The 27,037-nt window shown below is 41.5% G+C and overlaps 1 long non-coding RNA gene across 1 annotated transcript in view; it reads right to left on the bottom strand.

The window, feature by feature from the left end:
- Window positions 1-20,678, bottom strand: part of LOC121937328 — an 87,348-nt gene extending 66,670 nt beyond the window's left edge. Inside the window, exon 1 of the long non-coding RNA XR_006105100.1 lies at window positions 20,282-20,678. This is a non-coding gene — a long non-coding RNA (uncharacterized LOC121937328). The remainder of the gene's footprint in view (window positions 1-20,281) is intronic.
- Between the last annotated feature and the right edge of the window lie 6,359 nt (window positions 20,679-27,037).

Here is a 27,037-nt window from a genome sequence, read left to right as displayed (position 1 = left end):
ATCATCATCATCATCATCATCATCATCATCATCATCATCATCATCATCATCTTATTGTTGTTGCTGTTGTTATCATCATCATCATCATATTATTGTTATCATCATCTTATTGTTATTATTATCAGCAGCAGCAGCAGCGCTGGATCAGTGGCGACTAGGCAAGCTTCCCAACTTCTGCAAGAGTCTACCACCAATAGCATCATCACTACATTATTATTATTATTATTATTATTATTATTCCAGTGGTGGTGATGGTGATGATGATGATCATCATCATCATTTTAACTTTAGCGGGAAAGGGAGGTTTATGAAAAGAGTGCAACAATTTCCAATTTATAGAAGATAGATAGATAGATAATTTAAAAGGTATTTCCGAGCCTTGCAGAAGCTATAGAGCCCATGGGCCCCAGGTTGGCTGGGGATGATGGGCATTGCAGTCCGGCGCTGCCATTGCTGCAGAAGGTATGCGCGAAGGCAGAGACTTCAGGGTTGTGAGTTGTTTGCTTTTGCATTCCGGTTTTTTTTTTCTTTTGGTAAAAGGTTGATTGATTGATTTGATTTGATTGATTGATTGATTGATTGATTGATTCGTTGCTAGGGTTTTGAAGATCTATTCTTATTTTTAGGTGCCTCATTTTGAGGTGTCTTTTCCTAGGAGTAAATCCCCTCGAAGTCACTTCCCTCGAAAGTGCCACAACAAACTCCAACTCCCAGGAGCCAGGGCACTCAAAGCGGTGTCGATCTGAATTAACTCTGCGGCGCGGATGCAGCCGAAGGAGAGCCCAGTCCTTGGATAGAAAGGTCATCATTAATACTATAATATTATTATGTTTAAAAATCATAATAAAAGGCAGGTCCAGAAAGAATCCCGTCTGAGACCGCTTTAAGTGCCTTGGCTCAATGCTAGGGGATCCTGGGAACTGTAGTTTTGTGAGCCTTCTCTGTCTGGTGACACAACAAACTACACTTCCCAGGATTCCCTAGTATTAAGCCAGGGCAGTTAAAGCGGTCTCAAACTGGATTCTTTCTGCAGAGTATTTTGGACCTGAATCTTCCAGCTTAGAAACAAGATAGATTGATAGATAGATAGATAGATAGATAGATAGATAGATTATGGATGGATGGATAGATAGATAGATAGATGGTGGATGGATAGATGATGGATGGATGATGATAGATAGATAGATGATATGATACATTCTTGTGCTTGTTCTAAGCTTCTTTTTCCTCTCCCAGCCTTTTAAAGAATACTCTCACTTTGCTTCGGCTGCATCCGCACTGGAGAAATCATCCGGTTTGAGCCGCGTTAACTGCCTCGGCTCAGTGCTGTGGAATCCTGGGATGTGTCGTCGTTTGCTGTGACCCAAGGGCTCTCTGACAGAGAAGGCTGAATGTCGTCTCACAAAACTACACACCCCAGGATTCCATAGCACTGAGCCGGGACAGTTAAAGCGGGGTCGAACTGCATTAATTCTGCAGTGCGGATTGGACCTAAATCGCATGGGGTTCAACAGGCCTGCCTTCTTGTTCCGTGATAGTGCCTTTCAAGGCGAATTAGTGATAGGAGGCTGTGCCACCCGATGCTTTTGCCCCCCTTTTACCCTCCGAAATCCATTTCTTTCCGACCTGATAGTAATTCTTCCCAGGTTTGGAATGAACCCAGAGACCTTCGCAGGAAGAAAGCAGAATTATACTCCGGATTAAGCCACTGGGCATTCAGAGTAAATCCCCATCAATCCTGAATCAATGGGAGGGCAAATAAGAAGGGCATCCTGGGATTAAGTCACCTGCAAATGGAAGGAAGGGAGGAAGGAAGGGAGGGGGGAGGGAGGGAGGGAGGGAGGAAGGAAAAAGGAAGAAAGGAAGGCAAAAGGAAGGAAGGAAGAGATATTTAGCCTTCTCCACTTGAGCTCCTTTTAAAACTTGTAACAAATAAGTAATTTTGTCCTTAATACACAAGACTAACTTATTTCTTCTTTCTCTTATTAGTATTAATATTAATATTAGTATTAATATTAGGTATTATTATTAACCATTTCCTTACTCCTCCTCCTCCTATTATTATTATTATTATTATTATTATTATTATTATTATTATTATTATTTTACTACCTATGAATAACCATTCCTCCTCCTCCTCATCTTATTATTATTATTATTTTGTGGTTGTTGTTGTGTGTCTTCAAACCATTTCCAGCTATTATTATTATTATTATTATTATTATTATTATTATTATTATTATTATATAGCTAACCTTTTCCTCCTCCTCTTCCTCTTCTTCTTCTTCCTATTATTATTATTATCATTATAGTATCGTTACTATTAGTGTTATACATTAATAACCTTGCCCTCTTCTTCTTCTTCTTCTTCTTCTTCAAATTATTATTATTATTATTATTATTATTATTATTATTTGACAGCTACTAGAAAGCTGTCCCTTTCTTTGCTGTGAACCACAAATACCGATTTCAGGATCCCTCTGTTCCTTTGCCAAGCTGTTTTGCAAAGAAGCGAAGAAGGAGAGATGGCTTTGAAGAACAAACAAATAATTGAGATATTAAAAAAGAATTCATATTCCACCATTGGATCCGGTCCAAGAGAAAAATTAGGCCCTGGACCAAGATTGCGCGATGCAACCATTTTGGCATCTCTCCTCTGTTGGTTTACTATTCACTGGTGTGTTTTGACTCCATAAGAGTTTATCAGACAAGGGAAGTATAATCCAATGGCAATCTGAACGCAATTATGGGGTTTCACATTATTGCGTGATAGACTACCACACGCACATTTGGACAACGGCAAGCTGTTTTCGGGCAATGGGAAGTTAGTTCGAATGCAATTCAAATTCACGTAAATTGAATGCGTTCTGGCCCCACTTTCTTTTCATTCGAAATTAAGAGAAATTCCTCCCATGTGATAAACTCCTCTACTACAATGTGCAAAGCTGGTAATATCCTATTTCTACCTGAGCTTTGGGTACGTCTGATGAAGGATAAGAGGAAGTACATTTATTCAGTTGTGGAATCAACAATCAGGATGCCCTTTAAAATTTTATCCTATTGCAACAAATGGGGTAGAAGGAGCAGTGAAGTACAGTGGTTTGGGCATTGGATTACGACTCTGGAGATCAGGGTTCGAATCCAAGGTTAAGTGAGGCAAATCACACTCTCTCTCGGCCTCAGAGGGTTGGAAGATTTTTGCACCCTCTTTCCACCTCCTTAAATAGACAGGGATTTCCTGCATGCAAACGCTCTAGAGGACCAAAGGTTGAACATCACTGAGCTAAATTAAGGTACAGCATTTACGTATCTATAGATCAAAGCCATTAGTAAACTTTTGTTTTGAACTACAAACTACTTGTGTTGTTTTTGGAGTCAGTCTCAGTCCTTAGGGAAGCCTAGTTAGACAAAGGCACATTTCTGCGACTCTGCTTATTTCAAGCTAGACCTTAATAGGCTTTGACATTTTGGATATTTAAATATATTTCTTTCCTTTACAAAGGCTGAAGCCTCAGGAAACTTTAAATTACACAGAGGAATAAATCCTCCAACATTTCACAGACAAAAAGTGGGAGAAATGTGACCAAGCAACATCAGAGTGTGGTCAAAATGGCCAAAACTGTTGTTCAGGACACAATCTAGGAGCTCATTCCCACTTACGAAAAAAGCAGTTTGTGATCCAAATCTATGGATCAATTTGACAGCGGAGCGTGGTTCCCACTACATTTGCCCCGATCGCATTTTTCTCCCTGTAAAATAACCCACTTGTGGTTCACATTCACAAATGAATTGGTTGAAAATGGACTCGCTCCAGCCGTCCAAAGGGCAAATTTAAATCGATTCTGATCCGCATCTGGTCCACACTTGTGCAGAATCGATTTATCCAAAAAGACGTGGAAAACATCAGCATCAAAAAGACACCCGTTAAATGTGTCTAGCACGTGCCCCCCCTCCAAATCGCTTCAGCAAATAGATTCAAGTGGGAATCAGGATCATTTGAACCAGTTCAACCCAATTTGCGATCCGGTTTAAATGGTAGTGGGAATTAGGCAGCTGGAGCTTGCTTTTGCCTGAGGTTCCTGGAAAGGGCAAGATTGTGACCTCTCTTTGTCTTGCCTATTGCTAACAGCATGCAAACTACTTTCGCCCTTTGAATTCTTTTTGCAACAAATGAAGTATGTAGCTGTTGTTGTTAACTGTCTTCAAGTCAACCACAACTCTTGGTGACCCTGAAGATGAGACATCTCCCCCAGACAACCTTCTTTTCCACTGTTCTGCTTAGGTCTTGCAAATCCAGGCCCATGACCTCCTTTCTTGAGTCCATCCATTTAGCCTGTGGCCTTCCTCTCTTTCTACTACCTTCTACCTTTCCTAGCATTATTGTCTTTTCCAATGAACCATGCCTTCCCATGATGTGGTCAAAGTACGACAGCCTTAGTTTGACCATCTTCGCTTCCAGGAAGATTTCAGGCTTGATCTGTTCAAGGACCCACTTGTTTGCCTTTCGGGCCATCCATGGTATTCTTAGCACTCTTCTCCCCCAAAACATCTCAAATGAGATGACTTTCTTCTGATCTGCTTTCTTCACTTTCTAGCTTTTACATCCATACATAATGATGGAAAATACAATGGCTTGGACCATTCTGGCTTTAGTGTTCAAAGTTATATCACTTTAGTTTCTTGTCCAGTTCTTTCATAGCTGACCTTCTCATTCCTCATCTTCTGATTCCTTGACTGCAGTCTCCATTCTGATCAATATTTGATCCAAGGTATAGGAACCCTTTAACTATAATGTCAAACTGCAGTGCAGAAGATTGGGTCTCTTAGAAAACCTGACAGAGCACAGAGACCATCTGTTGTGAACAAAAACCCATTGCAAATCATGTGCGAATCCTACCAATTCCCATCATCCCCACCTGTCATGCTGGCTGAGCGCTGATGGGAGTTGTAGTCCAACCTGCTTGGAGGGTGCCAATAGGGAAATAACAGAGATGAAGCATTTCCCACATTCCTCTTTCCCTCCCTCCTCTCTCTTTCTTGCTATTAGCACACTTTACTGCCTGCTTCTCTTATTCCTCCAGTTCTCCTTTGATTCTGCAAGAAAAAGAAGCTGATGGGATTGGAAGAACTTTGAAAGTTGTTTCAAGGGTCTTCTGCCAAGAGAGGAGTGGCTGAGAGATGGCAGTGAAGTTTCCTCCGCTAGGTCAAAAAGACTTTGCAAGACTCACATAAGAGAGAAAAGAGGGTGGGGAGGGAGGGAATCTCACAGTCCCAGTGGCATCCCACCTAAGTTCTTTCTCATTCATCCGCCCATCCATCCATCCATTCATCGATCCCATAAGACTTACTGCGGTTGTTCTAAGGCTGCAGCCCTATGTACTTGCACCTAGGAGGAAGAAGTCAGACTGCGTTCAGTGAGACTTACAGGGAAATAGGAAAGCGTCCTCTACTGAATCCGGTCTTTGCTTTAGCTAGCTCAGCTTTGGAAACTGGAAACATTATTTTTCAAGGTGGTGGTTGCTTGCCATCAAGTCTTTGTTTCTGACTTATGGCAACCGTAATGCGACCCTATCACAGGGGTTTCTTGGCAAGTTTCTTTAGAGGGGGTTTGCCATGGCCATCCTCTGAGGTAGAGAGAGTGGGGTTTATGGCAGGATTTTGGATGTTGTAAGTCCACAAGAGACATTTGAGCCTTTAGAAAAGTGAAGAAATCCCCATCAAACTGAGGGCCCAGCAGTGTCACAATGCAAGTCCAGAGCCTGAGATTCACCACCTTTGCTCTCTTTGAAGGTTTTTGCAGATGCACAGGCAAGTCATGTTTTAGGGAAAAGACCCATCAGAGCAGAGAACAAAGACCCTAAAGTTGCCCATCAACAGAAAGCAGAAGCTGGACAGCAGACTGGCGCATGGCTCAGCTGTCATGTGGTCATATGAATCCCCATCCAAAGGAAATATTTAAATGTAAGAACCTTAAATTTTGGATGTTTCAGGATCCTAAGGCTGGCTTTCCGCTGGTAGCATGCATGTGTCTCTCTTCATGTCACCTGTTGACTCATGGCAACCCCATCAACTTCATAGAGTTTTCCTACACAAGAAATATCCAGCTGTAGGCTATATTTCTGAGAAAGGAACTGGCAAAAACCACCTTGTCCAGGAAAACCCTATAAGGTTCATGGGGTCACCGTAAGACAACAGGTGGCTTGAAGATATACACACAAACACAAACAAGCGCAGAAGTGAATTTGCAAACCCACAGCTACAGGCGCAAAGGTAATTTAATTCTGCACAAATCCAGCCATTGAGTAGCTGGAGAATTCTGTTGCAATATTTGCAGCTCTCCTTTGATTATTTCTTTCCCTTTCCTTTTTCTTTCTTTCTTTTTTTAAAAAATGGGAAGCAGTCCAGGCAAGTTTGTTTGAACTCCCAACAAAAAAAGGAGAGTGCTCTCTGACATCTCCAACCAGCGGACTTGTCTCGGCGGGGGTCCTGTCTGACAAAGGCGGGGTGTCCAAAATGTGAGTGTTTAATTTGGAAGCCAAGAGCCAAGCTCTCTCTCATGGCATCAGAGGAAAGGCTTTCAAATAGGCACACTTCGGGGGCCATGCTCCGTGTGACGTTCAAGGTGCCGGTTGGTCCCGGCCTTGTTTGCTTTGTGTTTGTCAATAGCATCTGTGCCTTTTGAAAAGGATGGTGTCCACCAAAGGAGGTGGCGAGGTTATTTTACCATCACAATGTGGCCACAGCAAAATAGATGCAACGCTCCCCCTCTGAAAAAAGAGACAGCGAGCACCATGCTCTTTGTGTTCGGTTATGTAGTGGAGTCAGGGCCTGGCGGGGTCAAAGGGCTGGAGCTTTTTAATTGTGGTTGTCGTTGTTGTTGTTGTTGATGTGGGCCTTCAGGTCACTTCCGACTTTGGGTGGCCTTATTGAAAGCCAGTGTGTCATAGTGGTTTGAGTGTTGGACTATGACTCTGGAGACCAGGGCCTGATTCCCACTACCTTTTAAACCGGATCACAATTCAGTTTGAACTGGTTATAACAACCCTGGTTCTCACTTAAATTAGTGAGGGGGGGGGGGCATGCACCAGACCCATTTAACCTACGTCTTTTTGGCACTGATTTTTTCTCCGTCTTTTTCACCAAATGCAGTGTGAACCAAAAGCAGATCGGAATCAATTCAAAGTTGCCCTTTTGCCAGCTGGAGCCAATTCATTTTGAATCGAATCATTTGCAAATGCGAACCACAACTGGATTATTTTGATGCCAGAAAATGACAGAAAATGCAATCAGGGCAAGTGTAGTGTAAACCACAATCCAATGTCGAATTGATCCATCAATTCGGATTGCACACCGATTTATCTCTAAGTGGGAATGAGGCCCAGGGTTCAAGTCCCAGTTCAGCCATGAAACCCACTGAGGCACCTTGGTCAAGTCACACTCTCTCAGCCTCAGGGGAAGGCACACTCTCTCAGCCTCCTTGGAACAAATCTTGCCAAGAAAACCCCACGATGCATTCACGTTAGGGTCACCGTAAGCTGGATGTTTGAAGGCACGCAACAACAAAATAAAATTTGTGATTGCCTTGAGATCCAGGTTTCCTGTGCAAAGCTAACTGCAACTTTCTTCAGCTGCTGTTACACTGCACCATATAGGGTCACCATAAGTTGGAAATGTGAAGGTGCACAACACACACACACACACACACACACAGAAAGAACCTATCATAAGGTTATGATGGGTAGATTTCTTTCAAGGGGGGTTGCCACTGCCTTCCTCTGAGGCTGAGCAGCACAAACCACAACACCACAAGGTTTTCCTGGGCAGATTTGTTCTGAGGTTGAGAGAGACTAGTGACTTGCTCATAGTCACCCAGTGGGTTTCCATGGCTGAACAAGGTTTTGGACCTTGGTTTCCCAGTATCCTAGTCCAACACTCAAACCATTGCACATGCTGGCTCTCAGTTTTTTTATTTGCAGGATAAAAAAGGCCATTTGTATCCCCTTTCCAGCTTCAGTTTTTACTCTGTTAGGGCAGTAAATCCACTAAGGTGGGCCCTTGTTATCCAACTGAGGTTTGGATCCAAGACCCCCTGTAGATACCAAAATCCATGGATGCTCAAGTCCCATTAAATACAATGGCACAATACAATGCTGTCATATAAAATGGCAAAATCAAGGTTTGCTTATTATATAACAACTCACTTTGCTATAATGCATATTTTAAAATCTGTTATTAACTTGAACTTTCACTGTTTGTCGTGAGCTGCCTTTGACTTGAAGCTGAGAGAGTGTGACTTGCCAAAGGTGGTTTCCACGTCTAAGCAAACTCTGTTTTTCAGAAGCACCATCTAAAATGCCTCCCATTATACCATGATGGCTCTCCGAAAAATATACAGAAATTGGAAACAAAATTCATTTTTAACAGCCTAAAACAGCTAGCAAGCTTTACTTGCTAAGCCAATAAAATGGTTTAATTCCCAGCCATTCCACTACTTTAAGAGACATGTGAATTGTCTGGCTTTGCCTTTATGAAATCAGTTTAAAATGTGATTTCGCTATACTCTCAATAACTCTGCCCCATCCTCCTCAAAAACAAAGGCTTCTATGTCAGTGGAGCAGTGCATCCGCTGTGTGTTAAAGGCTGCGTCCACGCTGCAGAAATAAAGCAGCTTGACACCACTTTAGCTGCCACAGCTCAGTGCTAATGGAACCCTGGGATTTGTAGTTTGATGAGACATTTAGCCTTCTCTGTCAGAGATCTCTGCTGTCACAACAAACTACAGATCCCCGTATTCCCTAGCATGGAGCCACAGTAGTTAAAGCGGTGACTGGATTATATCTGCAGTGCGGATGCAGCTGTAGTTCAAATAGAAGTAAATGCACCTAGAACTGTAGTTATATTTATACTAATGAACTGGATGTAATACTATACACTGGGTCTATAATATATGTTGCATGTGTGTATGTGTGTGTTTTTGATTAAATCAAACCAGAAGGACCTTTTGCCAGCCATTTTGCTGCTCCGTGAGAAACATGCTGCCAATATTGGTACATTTAGTGCATTTAAAATTCAATGTTGGTTCTTAATTTATTGTATATTTTTTGCAGGAAGGGATACATATACATTTATTTACTGGTCGCAGTGCATCCATCAGAGGCCACAGGAAATGTGGGTTGCCACGGTAACTCAAAATGGCCGCTCTGCTTTGGCGAGTGTGTAATTCTCTCCTAGGAGTGAGAGAAACAGTGGAAATAAAACATGTTTAAGGGTCTTATTGGCGTTATTCTGGTTTCATAAAGAACAGCGCCTTTGTCCATGGTGTTTTACACATTCGTATATATTTAGTATAGATACAAATATGTTGATATGGACCTCTATCGGGTTTGCAAGACAAAAGATAAAGACAATTTGCACGTCCCTAAATGGCACAGCTAGCCATTTCAAATGTCCCCAAATGTTACCCCTCCAAAGTCAGCATCAAAAGAACAATATCATTATTTTATCATTATGAGAGAAAAGTGGAAGCAAATCAAGTTTAAGAGTCTTATCAGCATTAGTCTGGTTTCATAAAGAATATTGGTTCACACATGATTTTATGCAAATTCATATATCTAATACAGATATAGATATATATTGCATTTACTAGACAAAAAACTAAATAAAGACAAGGCCAGACAATTCACATGTCTCTTAATGACATAGAAAGTCATTTTAGACATCCCAAAACATTACCCTTCCAAAGCATGATGCCCCCCATGGAAACAAAATATTATTGAGTTTTATATAACCACGGTAGGCCCATGATTTGCAAGAAAGCCCTAAGGACCAAAGCTAGCCCAAAATATTCCATCCTTGCATACTTTTTTAAATCATTCCAGCAGAAACAAAGTCTCTGACCATCCAGAATAAAACCTGTGTGCCTTCAAGTCATTTCCAACTAATGGCAACCTTAAGGCAAACCTATCTTGGGGTTTATGACTTACCTAAGGCCACCCAATGGATTTCATGGCTGAGCTGGGAATCGAACCCTGGTCTCCAGACTTGCAGACCAACACTCAAACCACTCTGCCATGGTAGCTATCTAACCTTGGTTAAAAAGCTACCGATGAAGGAGCGCCTACCACCTTCTGAAGCAGTCCATTCCACTGTCAAACAACACTCCCTGTCAAAAGTGTCTTTCTAAAGTTTCGTTCGAATATCCTTCCTTGTCATTTCAAACCATCGTCTTGGGTCCAATCCTCTGGAGAAGCAGAAAACAAGCTCTTGCCTTCATCTGCATGACAGCCCTTCAGATGCTTAAAAGATGGCTGGTTCAATCTCCTCTTCTCCAGTGGAATGTTACGTCAAGACAGATGACAGATGACTTCAAGACAGGGAAGAAGACAAGGCTTCCTCCCCTTGAACCGATGCGGTGGTTTGAATGCTGGGCTAGGACTGGGAGACCAAGGTTTGGGTCCCTGCTCAGCCTTGGAAAGCTCCTGGGGGACTCTTGGGCAAGTGGCATTTTCTCAGCCTCAGGGGAAGGCTGTGGCAAACCTCCTCTGAAGAAATCTTGCTAAGAAATTCTATGATGGATGGCCATAAGTCAGAATGGGATCCTGGGGTCTCTTTGTTGTTGTATATAGAGAGATCTTCTAGCACCTTTGAGACTCACTGACAGAAAGAAGTTGGCAGCATGAGTTTTCCTAGACTTCAGTCTACTTTCTCAGATGTATTTGGACAGATACATCCTTGTTGCTGTTGCTGTTGTTGTAGTTGTTTGGTAAGATTTGTTCATTGAAGGTTTGCCATGGCTTTCCCCTGAGGCTGAGAGAGTGCAACTTGCCCAAGGTCACCCAGTGGGTTTCATGGCTAATCAAACCCTGATCTTCAAGAATCATAGTCCAACACTCAAACCACTACGCCATGTAGTCTTGATCTGCTTCTTCAGATGCAAGTCAGAGCCAAATTGAATGGACACCACAGCAACAATGAACCTGAAGATAGCAGGCGATCTTAAAGGGTACCGAGGACAAGCTGGGTGGCACATAGTTTTCTCCTCCAGCATCTTGTGGACATCCCTCAGCACCTGCTGCCCAAGGCAAATGGTGCAGCTGGCCCTGCAGAAAGGGTGCACAAGCGATCACAAAATCTCACAAGCCACAAAAGGTTTGATTCGTGATCGAAAAGCCATATAGCCACCTGGAAGGAGATGATCAAGACCCTGGACTGGAACTAGGTGGGCACCACCTGAAGTCCCGAGATTATATATATATATATATATATATATATATATATATATATATATATATATGCAGCCTTTGCTTCTATAATATAAATAGGATGGGATATAAAAATGTAGAAAGAACAATCAGATCCACTGGATAGTGCTTTTTTAAAAAGGAGGAGAAATAATAATAATAATAATAATAATAATAGTCATAATAATAATAATAATACATTTATTTATAACTCACTTCTCCAATGAGATCAAGGCGGCTTGTAACAATATTTTAAAAAACATTAAAAATACAATAAAATGCAATGCCCCATAAGAAAAGATTGTAAAACAACCTTTCATTTCTGAGTAGACAGTGGAAGGAAAAGCTTTGGGAAGGGAAGGTGTTTTTAACGGTTGTGGTTGTGGTTGTTGTGTGCCTTCAAGTCATTTCTAACCTATGGCTACCCCAGGCGAGAACCTACCATGGGGTTTTCTTGGCAGGGTTTGTTCAGAGGGGGTTTGCCATTGGCATCCTCTGAGGCTGAGAGAGTATGACTTGACCAAGATCAAGTTTCCATGATCGGGCAGGGATTCAAATCCTGGTCTCCAAAGTCATAGCCCAGTGGTTCAAATTGCTACACTATGTTGGTTCTCTGAGTAGCACAGCCAGGAAGAACTACTGTATATACTCATGTATAAGTCTATAAATGTTAGTCAAAAAATTGACCCAAAATACCTGGGTCAACTTATCCACAGGTCAATGTAAGTACTGTATTTTAACTCATATATATATGGAACCATGCCCTTTCTCTGAACAGAGTGATAAAAGGCGAGAGCTTATCCTGGGAGCACCAAAAAGAAGCATGGATCCCCTCTACTCTCTCCTCCATCCAGCCTTTAGGATGAGCACAGTTACACCTGCCAGAATTTTCTAAGTCCTTTGGCATCGTTCTCCTTTGCATCATCCTTTACATCCTTTGTTAAATGCCCCTAAGTTTTACCCTCAACTTATCCATGGGTTGTATCAAAATCCATAATTTTGGCTTCAAAACCTACCCTCGACTTATATGTGAGGTCGACTTATACTCAAGCACATACGGTAGTTCTCTTTGTGCATAACCAAAAGGCCTTCTTTCACTGCAATTCCCAAAATCCCCTAGCTGGGGACTCTGAATGTTGTTATCCAAATGAGAAACCTTTTTCTGGATTCTGGTGAGAGTTGAGATAGTGATTCTTGGCGCAAGATTCAAGGTGCCCAAAATATGGGATTTCAGTGGGTTTGCTTTGTGAATCAACAAAGAGTTTTGCACTCTTTAAGCTCTCCAGTTCTTAAAGGTTTTGGAAACCTTTTCTCATGATCTGCTCTAGATGGACATCCTTTCCCTGCTTGAAACCATCCACTGGATGCAAGAGAAATATGGTTCTAATTTGTTGACTGAGGAGGTGCTACCTTTTAAGAAGAGCATTATTAAACGTAAGGAAAGCATTTCATCACGCCAAGCTTTGAAGACAAGGAAAAAAAATGGGAATCTGATTTAAATTGTAGATCTCGGCAGGCAGATATACAGAGCTCATGTATCAAATCCATCTTTCATGTTGAAAGGGAAGAGCAAATGGTCTGCGGTGGGAGGAGGGAGGGGAGAGAAAAACCACCATTGGCAGTTTTGTTTGTGTTTCTTGACACTGTTTTTATGCTTCTGAAGAGCTGGGGGAAGATTTGGGGTGGCAATATATATATATATATACTCTCAAAATGGCACCCTTCAAATGCACATCTGCAAATTTCGCCTGAAAAGTCAAGAATGTTTGGTGCTTCGACATTTTGGGAGCCATGGAAGGACAGTTCTCTTTTGGTGTTGCAATGGCGTTCTTATGCCATGGATGCCTAAAATTATTATTATTATTATTATTATTACACCTTTCATCATAGAATATAATAATGCAATAAAAGCCAATGCAATATATCAACAATAAAGCATACAGCAAAGGAACAGAGCTATCGGAGATTTCAGGCTTTACTGAACTCTACACTATAGAAATAATGCGATTTGGCACCACTTTAACTGCCATGGCTCCATCCCACAGAATCCTTGGATTTGTAGTTTTGTAAGACTACAAATCCCAGGATTCCATGTGATGAAGCTACAGCACTTGACATGGAGCCAAATGGCAGTATTTTTACAGTGTAGATGCAACCTCTGGCTACCTTCTACTTCTTGGAAAGGAAAGTTCATACACTTGCTGAGAATGATTCTGGGAGCTATAGTGCAAAGCCTAAGTTTGCTAGTCCCTACTAGAGGAGTCCACTGCATGGATGGTAAGCCAACAATTGTGGAAACCCAATTGATTCAAGTGGGTCTTCTCTAGTTGATGTATGCAACTGGGCTTAGACTTTGGACTACAACTTCCAGAATCCCCCAGCCAGCATAGCCATGGCAGTTATACTTCAAAAAAGTAATTTTTCCAAACTCTAAAAGGTAGCCAGAGTTCTGTAAAGCCAAAAAAGATCTGTGCTCAGAAATGCGCTCATAGCTCCAGAATACTAATGCTCCATTATATCATGAAAGAGAGATAAATCTACAGTTTGTCACTCTTCCACATCCCCATAAAATGTATTTCCACTAGAATGACAGCCATGTCTAGAATTGTGGATTCGGTTTCCCTTATACCTCTATGTGATTTGCTGCATTTCATCCGGTTATTAATTTGTTGTTGTTGTTGGAGTTTATCAGACAAGGGAAATTGGAAGTATAATCCAATGGCAATCCGAACGCAATCATGGGGTTTCACGTTATTGTGTGATAGACTACCACACACAATTTCGGGCAATGGGAAGTCAATCCAAACGCAATCATGGGGTTTCACGTTATTGCGTGAGAGGTGCTCACACGCAATTTCTGGCAATGGCAAGCTATTTTCAGGCAATGGGAAGTCAGTACGAATGCAATTTGAATTCACGTAAATTCACTGAATTAGCGAATTCATGTGAATGCATTCTGGCCCCACTTTCTTTTCATCTGAAATTAAGAGAAATTCCTCCCGTGTGATAAACTCTGTTGTTGTATTTATTTCTATCTCACTTTCCACCCAAGAGTGGGACCCAAAGCAGCTTACATCCTAAAAACCACAGTACAGTTACTACCCTACAAAACTGTCAATTAATTAAATTGACAAGTTGTTATGTGTCTCCGACTTACGGCGACTGTGGAGATTTCAGAGGCTGAGAGTGTGTGACTTGTCCATGATCACCCAATGGGTTTCCATAGCCAAGCGGGGGATCAAACCCTAGTCTCCAAAGTCATAGTCCAACACTCAAACCGCTACGTTTCCCATTTTCTAAAACAAAAAACCCATACACACACCTTCAAACTGTAAGAAATTGTGTGTCTTGAATGCTGAGACAACACAGAACCACAACGCCCTTTTTCGTTTTCTTTTGCAGGAAGAGAAAAACCCATTTATCCACATCATAAATGATCACCTTTAGGTTCTCTTTAAGGAAGGCGGGGGAATTTCTCAATTTGATGGTTAAATCCAGGAGATGAGCATCCATTCTAATGAGAGTTTTCAAAAAGCAGACCCATATTGGTTACGTTTACACCAACCAGCCTTCAAAATGTTCATTAAAGAGAGAGGAGGGTGGAAAGCTTAACAGGATTGCAAAATAAGTTACACGTCTCCCTGTTTTGGCTAAGTAACCAGAAAATGATTTCTATTCTCTATTCCCAAGGGGTATTTTTTTTTAACCCCTGCAACATCTCTTTTCTCTTTGCTGAATAAAGAAGAAGGAAAAGAAAAACCAGAGGACATTTTTTGCTATGACTGGAGGAGTGACAGAATCACCTGTTAAGAATTAGGTGGCGAGAAAGGTCAGGAAATATTTCCTGCTAGACTTCTTCATCTGAGGCTGCAACCAAAATAAAAACCTTTATTTACAAAAAAAACCCAACACATTTTTGATATAAAATTGCAAAGTACACATCAAGCATTCGGTAATTTCTTTGGCGTTGACATCGGTTCTTTTCATTTCCTTTTCAACAAATTATTACAGAGAACTAACATTTGATTCTGGTTCTAGGACAGATTAAATAGGAAGCCTGCCTAAAGATGCCAGGTCCAATCCTGCCCTCGATGACGGCCACTTTTCATCTAATTTTATTAATGTGAGACCCAAACATTCTGTTTTCTGTTTCATACTATTTGATAATATTTCATATTTGATACTATTTCATATTGTTTCATAGTATTTCATAGTGATGCATACTATTTTCCAGCCCCAAAGAACTCCGAATGCAAGACAGACCCATCTGTCTTTCTCTCTTGTTAAATACAAACACAAGCTCCCCTGGAAACATGTATGCACATTAAACTATGAGAAAACTAACATTACGTTCAGGAGCTCCCATATTTCCTTTAAATTGTTATTAACAGTGTAATTTTTATGCAAATATGTTTAAACTTTGCGATAAAACAGTACAGCCAAGGCTTTCCATTGCAGGCCTTCACCCTTTTAAACAGCCTCAGGCAGTTAAGTATCCATACTAGGCATTGCAACTGTTCTACGTTATAAAAATACAGCAAGGATTTTATTCTCCATTTGCACTGAAAAACTTTAAATCTCACCCGCTTCAGATAGTTTACATCTACGGCCCACTCCTAAAACGGCACTTTTTGTCTTTGAAAATGGGGACTTTCCTTTCTGACCATTGCCAACCGATGAAACGACATGTGCATAAAGAGGCAATGGATTTCTTTGTACAATTATCTACATTCTGCACATTTTATTTCTTATCTTTAGTTAATTCCTTTTGATATTCTGTTCCAATAATACAGCCTAAGAGGAGGAGAAAGAAAGAAAGGAGATTTAATTGCACATGTATTCGGACATTTTAATAGCAAAACATCAACAGATGATGTTTTATTTGGGTGACGCAAATCCAGCAGCCCATTCTAAATTTCTGGCCTTTGACGCCAAAGAACCATATTGCATTTCCAAAACACCAGCTCCCACTGTCTCCGCTCACAGACAAGAAAGATATCATGTGTAACCAGATATATGTACAGCCAAAACTCCTTTTTTAAAGAAAAGAAAGGAAAATGTTGGTCAGAGGAGAGCTAGGCTCTTAACAGGGGAATCTGTCCTCCAGAAATGACAGAGCCGTACCTTCACACCAGGATTTTCAGCATAAGACCACTTTTCAGCATAAGACCACAATGCACCCAGTAGCGATGAAACCTTAAGACCAATGGATCTCACCGCAAAGCTTCATGCAAGGAAGGGGTCAAATAGAAAGGGAATGATCCAGCAGCGAAGTTGTTTTGCACAGTCACCATGATGAACCAAATGGCTGCTTCTCTTGCATGGCTTCCCTTCAAATGGGGACTGTGCATGGAAACTTCCCAGTGGTTTGATCCTAAAGCTAGATGTTCAGGGAGGGCCGGAAGGAACCAACACAGTCAGCCATCCATATCCATGGATTCAACTATACATAGCTTGAAAATATATATATATTCCAAAATGCAAATACACCATTGTATTTAATGGGATTTGAGCATCCACAGATTTTGGTAACCACCGATGGTTCTAGAACCAAACCTCAGTGGGCCCACTGTGCTTAAGGTTTCTAAAAACTGTTCCAGCAAGTCTAAAGCTAGCCTTTATTCCTGCTGTTAATAAGAGAAGGTACGGACATCGAGAGAATCCAGACATCTGTGTTGCTGCACCCAGGTAAATGTGGCTGTTAAGGATGTGTGCTCTAATAATGGTTAGCCCCCAAGTATTCACATTCTGACCACTGCGGTCTGACCTGCAATCCAGCGACAACTTAACAAGTGGCACTAAGAGATTCACAAAGCAGCGAGAGGAGCACACATTTCAAACAGAATAGAGACCATAGATTTCCTCTCTTTTTCCAGTTATATGGTTTTCAGCTTGCACTTGAATTGCAATGGGGAGGAAGGCTATTCCATAGCTATCGTTTCCTTTCAGTTTTGGGTTTGTCTTTGTGCCTTGGGGTTAAAGCAACAAATGCCCTTATTGCCCCTGAACTATCAAAATCAGAAGGATCAGCTCTTAGGAAGGACATGATCTACGAAAGGTTATCCAACCCCAGACTGAGGGTTGTGTGAGAAGACTTTTTGTTCTTTTTAGAAAGGTTTGCCCAGGGAGGGAAATACTACTAAATTGTACCAGGAATACAAATTATTTTCGTATGACAGCAGAACAGGATAGAATGAGATCTAAAGACCCAATGGAGCAAATATACAAATATACAAGCGTGCAGACAGAAAGAACTTATCCTTAAAATTTCATCACAAATATACAACCGGCGTTCATGTTTGACCAATAAATGTGTGTGTGTGTGTGTGTGTATGTACACATGTGTTTGTGTAGATAGATACAGATAGAGCAAGGGCAGGCACAGAAGCATATCAATAATAAAAATGGCTTCTGCGTTCAAGACCAACCGGGTGGAATTGAACCTGGGATCACACCCAACACAACACCCATTAATTCCAAGCGGTTGTTAAAGAGGAGTATCATTTAACATGCCAAGCTGTGAGATATTGGGCACAGAAACAGTAAAAAAGAAAACCCCTTTCCAAAATGCAATAGATCTTTAAAATAACTCTTTGTACATAGATTTAATGGTGATCGAAATTTCCAGCGTTTCGCAGGAGAGGGGTGAGAAATCCACATCCCAGAGGCATTCCTTTCTTTTCATTTCCATTTTTGGGTTTGTGCGAAATTTCAAGCTCTGGCGTTTCTTGCAACGAAATGTCTTTTGTGTATCCGAGAACTAAGGAGTTTTATGTTTGGGCAGCAAAACATTTGGTGGCCTCCTGGCCTGCCCTTTATTTTGACTTTTCTAGCAATTGATTTCCCTGGCCTTTGTTGTCGCTCCTTTGTAACAAACGATGAACCCGGAAGTGTTTAGGATGCAAGCATATGTCATTTCTTTCCCTTGGAACCGGCAGATATTCTCGTGAATATTTAGAAAGATCATTATATATTTTTTCCCCTCCAAGGCAAAAAAAATATAATAAAATAAAAAATCATGCTTGTTTAACTTGAATTTCTAGCTAACCAACAGTCAATACTTATTCAGCCAAAATATACATGGAATAAGAAGCAGGTTATAAAAGCAAAATGCAGAATGATTTATCTTTGGACCAACTCCATTGGCACAGATTGGCAAGAAACATCCCTGTTTTTATGCGTAATATATTTGTATTTCAAAAAGCTGTCTCAGATAAAGAACAGAGTTAATAACCACATCATTGTCACAGCATTTTTAAAAGATTAAAACTAAATAAAATGGATATATCGGGGATTTTTACTGTAAAAAAAAATCTAAACATATTCTGCAAAATCATTATAAGCCAATTTTAATTAAACTGTGTATTAGGGGTGAAGTATATTTATTGGGAATTGGGACTATGTTCCTAATCAATTAATCTCAGTCGCTAAAGTCATCATACTGCCTTGACTTTATAAATATATCTGATAAGGATTAAAAGGGGGGAAATATAAAAGCAATTGGATTTTGCTCAACTTACAATAGACACCCAAGATAATGTGATGCTCCACGAAAATATATTTTTAAATTTAATGTCATCAGACATGAAACTTAAATACAGACTTCTTCTTTTTTCTTTCTTTCTTTTAAAGGAACATATAATGATCCTGAAAGCGGTGAAATTGTTCACATTTTGTGCCCAAGGAGGAGATACAATCACAAAAACTGCCCTTTTTAAAAAGATACTTCCATTCATGCTCAGGTGCGGAGCGAGCACTGAACAAAATTGGCTCAAATTTAACTAACCATAAGAGGGAAGAACAAAATCATGCATCAGTTAAGGAAGCCCAAACCCCTGCCTCGACCTCGAAGCAGCTCCCGTTTATAGATTTCCTATTAATTCGCACAAAAGACAATGTTATTACAAAAATCCATTATCCAAGGCTACTTAAAATGGAAGCAGAGGCCCAAAATGGTCGCTATCTTGACGAACTGTTTCCTGGGAGGAAACACTTTCAACTTTGGATGGTCCGCAACCATTTAAAGAGAGCGTTTGGGAGCACAATTTTAAAACACAAATACACACACACACACACATACAGATTTCCTTCTGCAGTCAATAAAATTGCCTTTCTTCCAATGGAGCCCAGGCAGTGTTGCACAGCGAACCAACATTCTCCTTTGAAACCTGAAAACACAGGCAAGGACATCTCTGCAATTGCATTTCCAAAGTCAATAACTTTTTAAAAGGCTCTTTTTCTCCCTAAATACACATCCACCCTGAAGACACACAGAGAGAAAACAGGCCCCTCCAGTTCTGGACAATTACACAGTTAATGACACTTAAAAAAAAGAAGCTCATCCAAAACATTTTCATGTCCTGTCTTTTTCTTTCCCCCCTTCCCTCCAAAGCCAACCAAGCTCAGCCTTTGCTCCTTAAGAAACTCACCACAAGTTAATAAAGTAATGCGATAAAAACACTTACTCAAACTGTACAGCTGCTACGAATCAAAGAGTTGTTCCCCCATATATGTAAAAAAAGAAAACTTTCGAGAGACTCGCTCCAACTTTTGCTGCGAAATCCTCCCCCTTTCCATCCCATTTCTAACAATAGCTAAGCCAGGGGTAAAAAATTCATATCAAACTTTTAATTTCACATGTTAATGTCTCTAAGCAGCACCTTAACTTTTCTTTTTAATACCTTGGTGCCCCCTTTTGGTCTATGCAGTTCAAGGCATTTTAATAATTTCTTTTTTTTTGGGGGGGGGGAGGAAATTAATCATACCCAGTTGCATTTAACTTGTGAAGTCTTAATTTCGGCTGCTATTGACTTGTCCGACGGATCCATTGTCCACAAGCCCTTTTAGAAGGATCGACCGTTCAATAACATTAAAATAAAGCTGATGTTCAAAGAATATCTGCGGAGAAGAGATGGAAGGAGGTACCCAACCATCCTCTACGCAGCAACCTTTCTTGTTTTGCTGAAACTCTGACAACGCACAGAAAGAAAAGCAAAAATCACCATTATTACTATTAGTAGTAGTAGTATCATTATTATTACCTTGGCTACACCGTGACTTCACCAGGACCATTCTGGTTCCTTGAGGTCAGGTATTTGGCTGGGCATCTTTGGAAAGGAAAGAGGAGAGAGAAAGGGAGATTTTTGCAAAATAAAAAAAAACAGTGGAAGAAATCCCTAATGGTCAGAGCCAGAGAGATTTGGAGGAAGGCGCACAACTTTGCCAATGGAGACTCCAAACTATTTGATCTGCCCCCAAAAGAGTCAGGTTTGGAAAGTTCAGGAAAAGCAAAGCAGAAAGGAAGGAAGAAAATGAATATGGGAGGAGAAAGAGGAGAAGAAGAAGAAGAAGAAGAAGAGAGGAATCTGCCATAAACTTGAAGCTCATTTGTTAAGAGGCGGTAATTATGTCTAAGGAGAGGGACAAGGTCTTTCCACGTTCAACACAACTGTTCAGAGAGACAGACTATTTCCTGCAGGGATATTGAGTCCGACTCTCTGAAGGGCCAATCAACTGTGAAGTACAGTATAGTTCTAGGCCAGATTGAAAAGGGAAAAAGGGCCGGCGACTAGCTCCGAGCATGACAACTTTCATGGATTAGTTCAGACCCTATTCTGCTCCTTGAATGGCTTGCACAGCGTGAAGAAAGTTCTCAATGCGCTACACTTTAATAGCAGAGGAGCTGACCAAAAGCTTCCTTTTGGTCTCTATAGAAACAGCCCCAGCCAAAAAAAAAAAATTGGAGGCCAAGTGAAGATTTCGGGGAGCTTTGGTGCCCGAATTTCCTTCCATTCATAAAGAGAGTCTACCTCTGGCGACTGGAGGCCGGAGGGAGGGCGCATGGCCCTGTCTGCCGGGATATATCTTGGCCGGTTGCCTTTGCTTTTTTGCTTTTCCAACATATAAGCGCCCAAAAATTGATTTAACGAAAGCAAAAAAAGACGGCACAATCGCAACAACAGGCCACCACTTGGATGGCTTCCCGAAACCTGGGTGCAAAAAAAAGGAAACTAAGCGAACTGTGCACCAACAGGCTGCAACAAATTTTAAAATTGGGGGTTGTGGAAAAATGAGGAATCCAATCAATTGGAGACAAAGAGGGAGAAGAAAGAGGGTGTTGTTGTTCCCAAATTAGTTTTTTCCCTTCTAAACTGGTATCAAAGGCGAACAAAAGTAAGGGTTTATGGAAGAGTAGCCTTTGGAGAAAGGTTTAGCCATCCCTTCTTTCTGCCAAGTTCCTATATTGATGGATGAATGGATGGATGGTACTTTTTATATCTCCTTCCTTCCTCTGAGTATTGTGAGAGTTATCAGGATTTTTTTACTCAGATCCCCACATGAGGCTGTTGTTGTTGTGTACATGTACACCACAAAGCAAGTAGGGTGACAACATTAAAAGTAGCATCAATTCAACATAGATCACTGCCAGAATTAATTCAATAAGGATGCCAGTCTGTTTCCAAACACAAGTCAAAGTGCTGGTTGCAACCTAGAAAACCTTATACAGCTTTGTTGTTGTGTGCCTTCAAGTTGTTTCTGACTTATGGCAACCCTAAGGCAAACCTATCACAGGATTTTCTGGGCAAGATTTGTTCAGAGGGGTTTGCCATTGCCATCCTTTGAGGCTGAGAGAATGCGACTCACTCAGGGTCACCCAATGGGTTTCATGGCCGAGTGGGGATTTGAACCCTGATCTCCTACAGTCCTTGTCCAACAATGAAACCACAACATCAAGATGGCTTTCCAAGTATGTGCACATAGATGTATTTAAGTCTGCACAGACAGATGCACAAAAGTATATGCACATATATCTATATATCCATGTGTGCACAAACATACACAAAGGATACATGTGTTCAGTGCTCAGACCGCTACACCACGCTGGCTCTTGACTAGCTAGATGGAGTTTGGTGTTCACACAGGAATGACTTGTCTAACAGTGATTTTGAAGTGAAAGCATTCAAAACATGTCCTTATCTTCATTAGAAACTGCATCCTCACAACCAAAGTCCATCCATGGAATTTATCAGACAGGGGAAATTGGAAGTGTAATCCAATGGCAATCCGAACGCAATCATGGGGTTTAACGTTATTGTGTGATAGACTATCACACGCAATTTTGGGCAATGGGAAGTCAGTCCGAACGCAATCATGGGGTTTCATGTTATTGCATAAGAAGTGATCACATGCAATTTCAGGCAATGGCAAGCTATTTTCAAGCAATGAGAAGTCAATTCGAACACATTTCGAATTCATGTAAATTTGCTGAACTAGCGAATTCACATGAATGCGTTCTGGCCCCACTTTCTTCAATGTCAGTCAATCAGTCAACCTTTATTAGACATAGAAAAACAACATGCATTTACAACATTTACAATAAAACTTCAGGATCGTTATTAAAATTTAAACCATAATCTTGTTGCCCCCACCAGAAAATTGGCCATTAACCTGGTAATATGTGGGTTCCGATCTTCCAACAGGTATTCCACTGTTAACCCATTCAAAGAGATATTAATTTCCAATAACCTTCTTAACAATTTTTCCCTTTGCATAATATACAATGGACAAAGCAATACAATATGATGGAGAACTTCTGGAGCTTGATCACAGTGACATTCACGATTCAAAAATGGGGTCTGCAGATATCTGCCCCTGGTCACATTTGAGGGGTGTACATTCAGTCTTGCAAACAAAAAGGCCTTCTTCCACACCAGCAGTGAAAGGGTTTGAAAATAGTCTGACATCCTATCCTGCAAGGGGGGGATATTAAGCATCACTGGAGAACATACTCTGGGAGGAGTTGGATATGTCAGTTGATGTTCTCTCTCTGCAAGACAGACCCTAATAGATTCAAGACACTCCTTTTCGGTTAATAAAAGGAGAGAATCCAAATTTAAACCTACAGAAGTTAGTTTACTTTCATAAAATGAAAAAGGACACCAAGGTAAACGTACTTTTTGACCTGCTCAATTTTTTTATTATCAACCTTCCACATTCTCGGTACAAATCTCTTAGAAAATACCAATATTTTGGATTTCTCAAGGTTTACCAGTAGGTGAAATTTGTCACAGTATTCAGAAAATCTTTTCAAGGCTCTTACCAAACCCATCTGAGATAGAGAGAGTAATAAAGTATCGTCGGCATATTGGAGTACAAAAAGCGGACGATTTCCCAGTGATGGTGGGTGAGAATCTACTGTGGTCATAAAGGCAGGTAGATCAGCCACAAATAGATTAAATGGATGAAGAGCCAACACACAACCCTGTCTGACTCCTAAACCAGAGTAGATAGGGTCTGTTAATAGGCCCAATTTAGAAAATTTCACTCTACAATGATTATTTGTATGGAGTTGGCTTAAAAGAAACAACAATCGAGGATCTATATTAAGCCTAGCCAACTTGTCCCAAAGTAAAGGCCGGTGAATTGAATCAAAAGCAGCCTTCAGAACAATAAAAGCTGCATATAGTTTACCTTTAGGGCATGAGAGGTATTTGTTTATGAGGAATGAAAGCACTGTTATGTGATCCACAGTGGACATATGTCTTCTAAAACCCGCTTGTTCCGGACCTATCAAAGCTTGTGCATTCATCCAACTCTGTAATTTCAAATCCAAATAACTGGCATACAGTTTTCCCACTACCGATAAAAGACTTATTGAGTGATAGTTACCAGGATCCTGCCTGTCCCCTTTTTTAAAGATAGGAATTATGATGGAATCCTTCCAATCGGCTGGAATCTCGCCAGAGTTAATTATTTTCATTTGAAATCAAGAGAAATTCCTCCTGTGTGATAAACTCCCATGAAATCTAGGAATCGGTGATGTATCGATGGATAAGGCAGCATACACCAAGTAGTGTTCTTGTTGCTGCTGTTTTGTTTTAGTCTACCAGGTGTTGCTGATGGAAGTTTTGGACCACCAATGATTTGGCTTTTGTCCAACCAAAAATGTGGCGTGTCCCACATGGCATATTCAAAGCAGTGTCACTATTTGTAACTGTGCGTTTGTGACCTTGGCTCCATCCGCACTGCAGAAATAATCCAATTCGACACCACTTTAACTGCTATATGGCTCCATCCTATGGAATTTTGGGAACTGTAATTTGTTGTGGCACCAGAGCTCTCTGGCAGAGAAGGCTAAATGTCTAATAAAACTACAGTTTCTAGGATTCCATAGCACTGGGCCATTGCAGTTCAAGCCTTTCTCACTCACCCAGTAGTGAGACCAGTCCACTGGACTGTCACCCAGTACGGTCCGCACCCCCGCACCCCATAGTGACACCATTGTGGCCCTGCTTCATGAAGACAGGTTGCCACGAGGGTGGGAGGAAACTGCTTCCATTGGCTGTGTAGGCTTGCCCTCAGTCTTTAATCCTGCTGTCCCCTGGGACTGGAAAAATCCCTCGGAAAGGTGATGCTGAATGAGATGAGCCATGAAAGTTTGAAGCAGAGCCTCCACAAACAAAGGCAGTATATACAGTCAGACCTTTGTATCTGCAGGGGATCCATTCTAGACCCTCCCATGGATACGAAAAAACACAGGACCTCAAGTGCCATCATTGCAAATGGCGACATAACAGATGCGCAGCCGCACTAGCAGCCACATGTGTGTACCACCATTTGGGACAACAGGGCTTGCCATCTGTGGGTGCTCAGATTTGCAGATGGAAAGTGTGTGGATTGCAAGGTCCAACTGTACCTCCTTTCACTCTGTGGCAAAACTGATGCATCTGCTCTCCTCTTTTGCTTTTACTTTTTTATTTTCTTTCCCTTTTTCTCTAGCGATTAGCAGTTTGGGGGCTGGTCTGCGTCCTGTTGAGGGTATGCCTACAATTGCTGGTTTCAGCCATCTCAGCTGGGGTTGTGCTTAAAGAGGATATGAAATCAATGCTCCTGCTCGAAGCTGGATTATCTTTGGGAGGGTCACGGGGTGGGGAGGAGACCCCTCTTTCTCTCTGCCCAAGCGAAGGGAATTTCTGAGTCCTTCGGCTCAGGATTAAGCACATTGCACAAAGGCAGGAGGAGAGCATTGTGGTGGAATCTAGACCTCGAGCAGCTCTCTGTGGGAGGCTTCGACAGATCTTGGCAGATGAAGAGGGAGGAAAGGGCTTCAGTGACCAGGCCACGGATGCATCTCCAAGCCCCCACAGCTGCCTCAAAGCAGGTGTAACACTCCCCTTGCAAAGAGATTTCGTGCGAACAAACAAAGGTGGGAATGCTTGTTTCTGGCGGGTTCACCAGACCAAAGACGCCCACGCGAATGGGCGAGAGAGAGATCTTGGCCCCACTTTGGTTTGTCAAAGGCAAAAGGCACATGAGAACAAATACGATAGTAAAATTCACCCGATGATTCTAGGTTTGTATGCCCTCCCGCCCTGCATCAAACACATCCAGCATTTCCCAGAAAGGGGGGAGGCTGAATCTGCTGTGTCAACTGACCAAGAATATATATGTCCATCATGACAAAAGTATTTTCTGTGGAAAGCATCTCTGACAGCGTTGGGATATAGCGACACTGTACAATTATAACAGTTCGACATCACTTTAAGTGCCACGGCTTCATCCTATGGAATCCTGGGATTTGTAGTTTGATGAAGTACTGAGAATTCTGTGCTAGAGAGTTCTACTTCTTGTTTGCAGAGAAGTCTAAGGGAAGAATAAACTGGAGCAGTAGTCTGGCCTCAAAGTTGCACTGAATTCCCTCCCGCTCCCATTATCTGCATATTCTGTAGTGATGCCATATGGCTTTCTACGTAGCATCCCACTGCACTGCTGGATCCATTATGTTCTGGATTTTCTTGGAAGATCTAGAGCAAATGGTGTATTTTTTAAAATCAGATTATAGCAGGGATGATCCAGATTTGACGCGGAACTGGCTCCACAAAGACAGCGCACATTCGAATCGGGGCTTTGGCCCTGAGTCATCTGGACAGAGCAATGTGAGAGCAGGAGGAAACTGATGTATATGGCCTGTGTAGACATGCTCTAAGTAAAGTTTATATGTCAGATCCACACTGAATCTGCCCAGCCCAAGAATCCATTGGGACCTGCCCTATAGCTGCTGAATGGATGTCACTCAATTTGCTATGTCAAAATTTTGCAGCTGCTGTGGCTACTCTCTATGGTGCAAGAGGATTTTGGAGTTCCTTCTTGCACCACTTCTTGCAAGGCAGCATCTGTTTCCTTTCTGGAAAGAACAGAAAGGAAAGAGGGAAAGTGATGGTTATATTGGCAAGGCTGATTCTCAGGAGTTTATCAGACAAGGGAAATTGGAAGTATAATCCAATGGCAATCCGAATGCAATGATGGGGTTTAACGTTATTGTGTGTTAGACTACCACACACAATTTCGGGCAATGGGAAGTCAATCTGAATGCAATCATGGGCTTTCATGCTATTGCGTGATAGACTATAACACACAATTTCGGGAAATGGGAAATCAGTCTGAACTCAGTCATGGGGTTTCATGTTATTGCATGAGAGGTGATCACATGTAATTTCTGGCAATGGCAAGCTATTTTCGGGCAATGGGAAGTCAGTTCGAATGCAATTTGAATTCATGTAAATTCGCTGAACTAGAGAATTCACGTGAATGCGTTCTGGCCCCACATTCTTTTCACTGGAAATTAAGAGAAATTCCTCCCGTGTGATAAACTCCACAGCTGAGGTGAAGGAGGCAGTCGGGAAGCCATAAACAGCCATGCAAGAGCTGCATCCCTGTAGAGGGATTCCCAAACTTTGGTCCTCCAGATGTTTTGGACTTCAGTCCCCAACAGCACCAAGCTCCTTGATCAACAGTCA

This window comes from Sceloporus undulatus, chromosome 7 (assembly GCF_019175285.1).
Source record: "Sceloporus undulatus isolate JIND9_A2432 ecotype Alabama chromosome 7, SceUnd_v1.1, whole genome shotgun sequence".
Taxonomy (NCBI): Eukaryota; Metazoa; Chordata; class Lepidosauria; order Squamata; family Phrynosomatidae; genus Sceloporus; species Sceloporus undulatus.
This window is presented reverse-complemented; position numbering and strand designations above follow the sequence as displayed.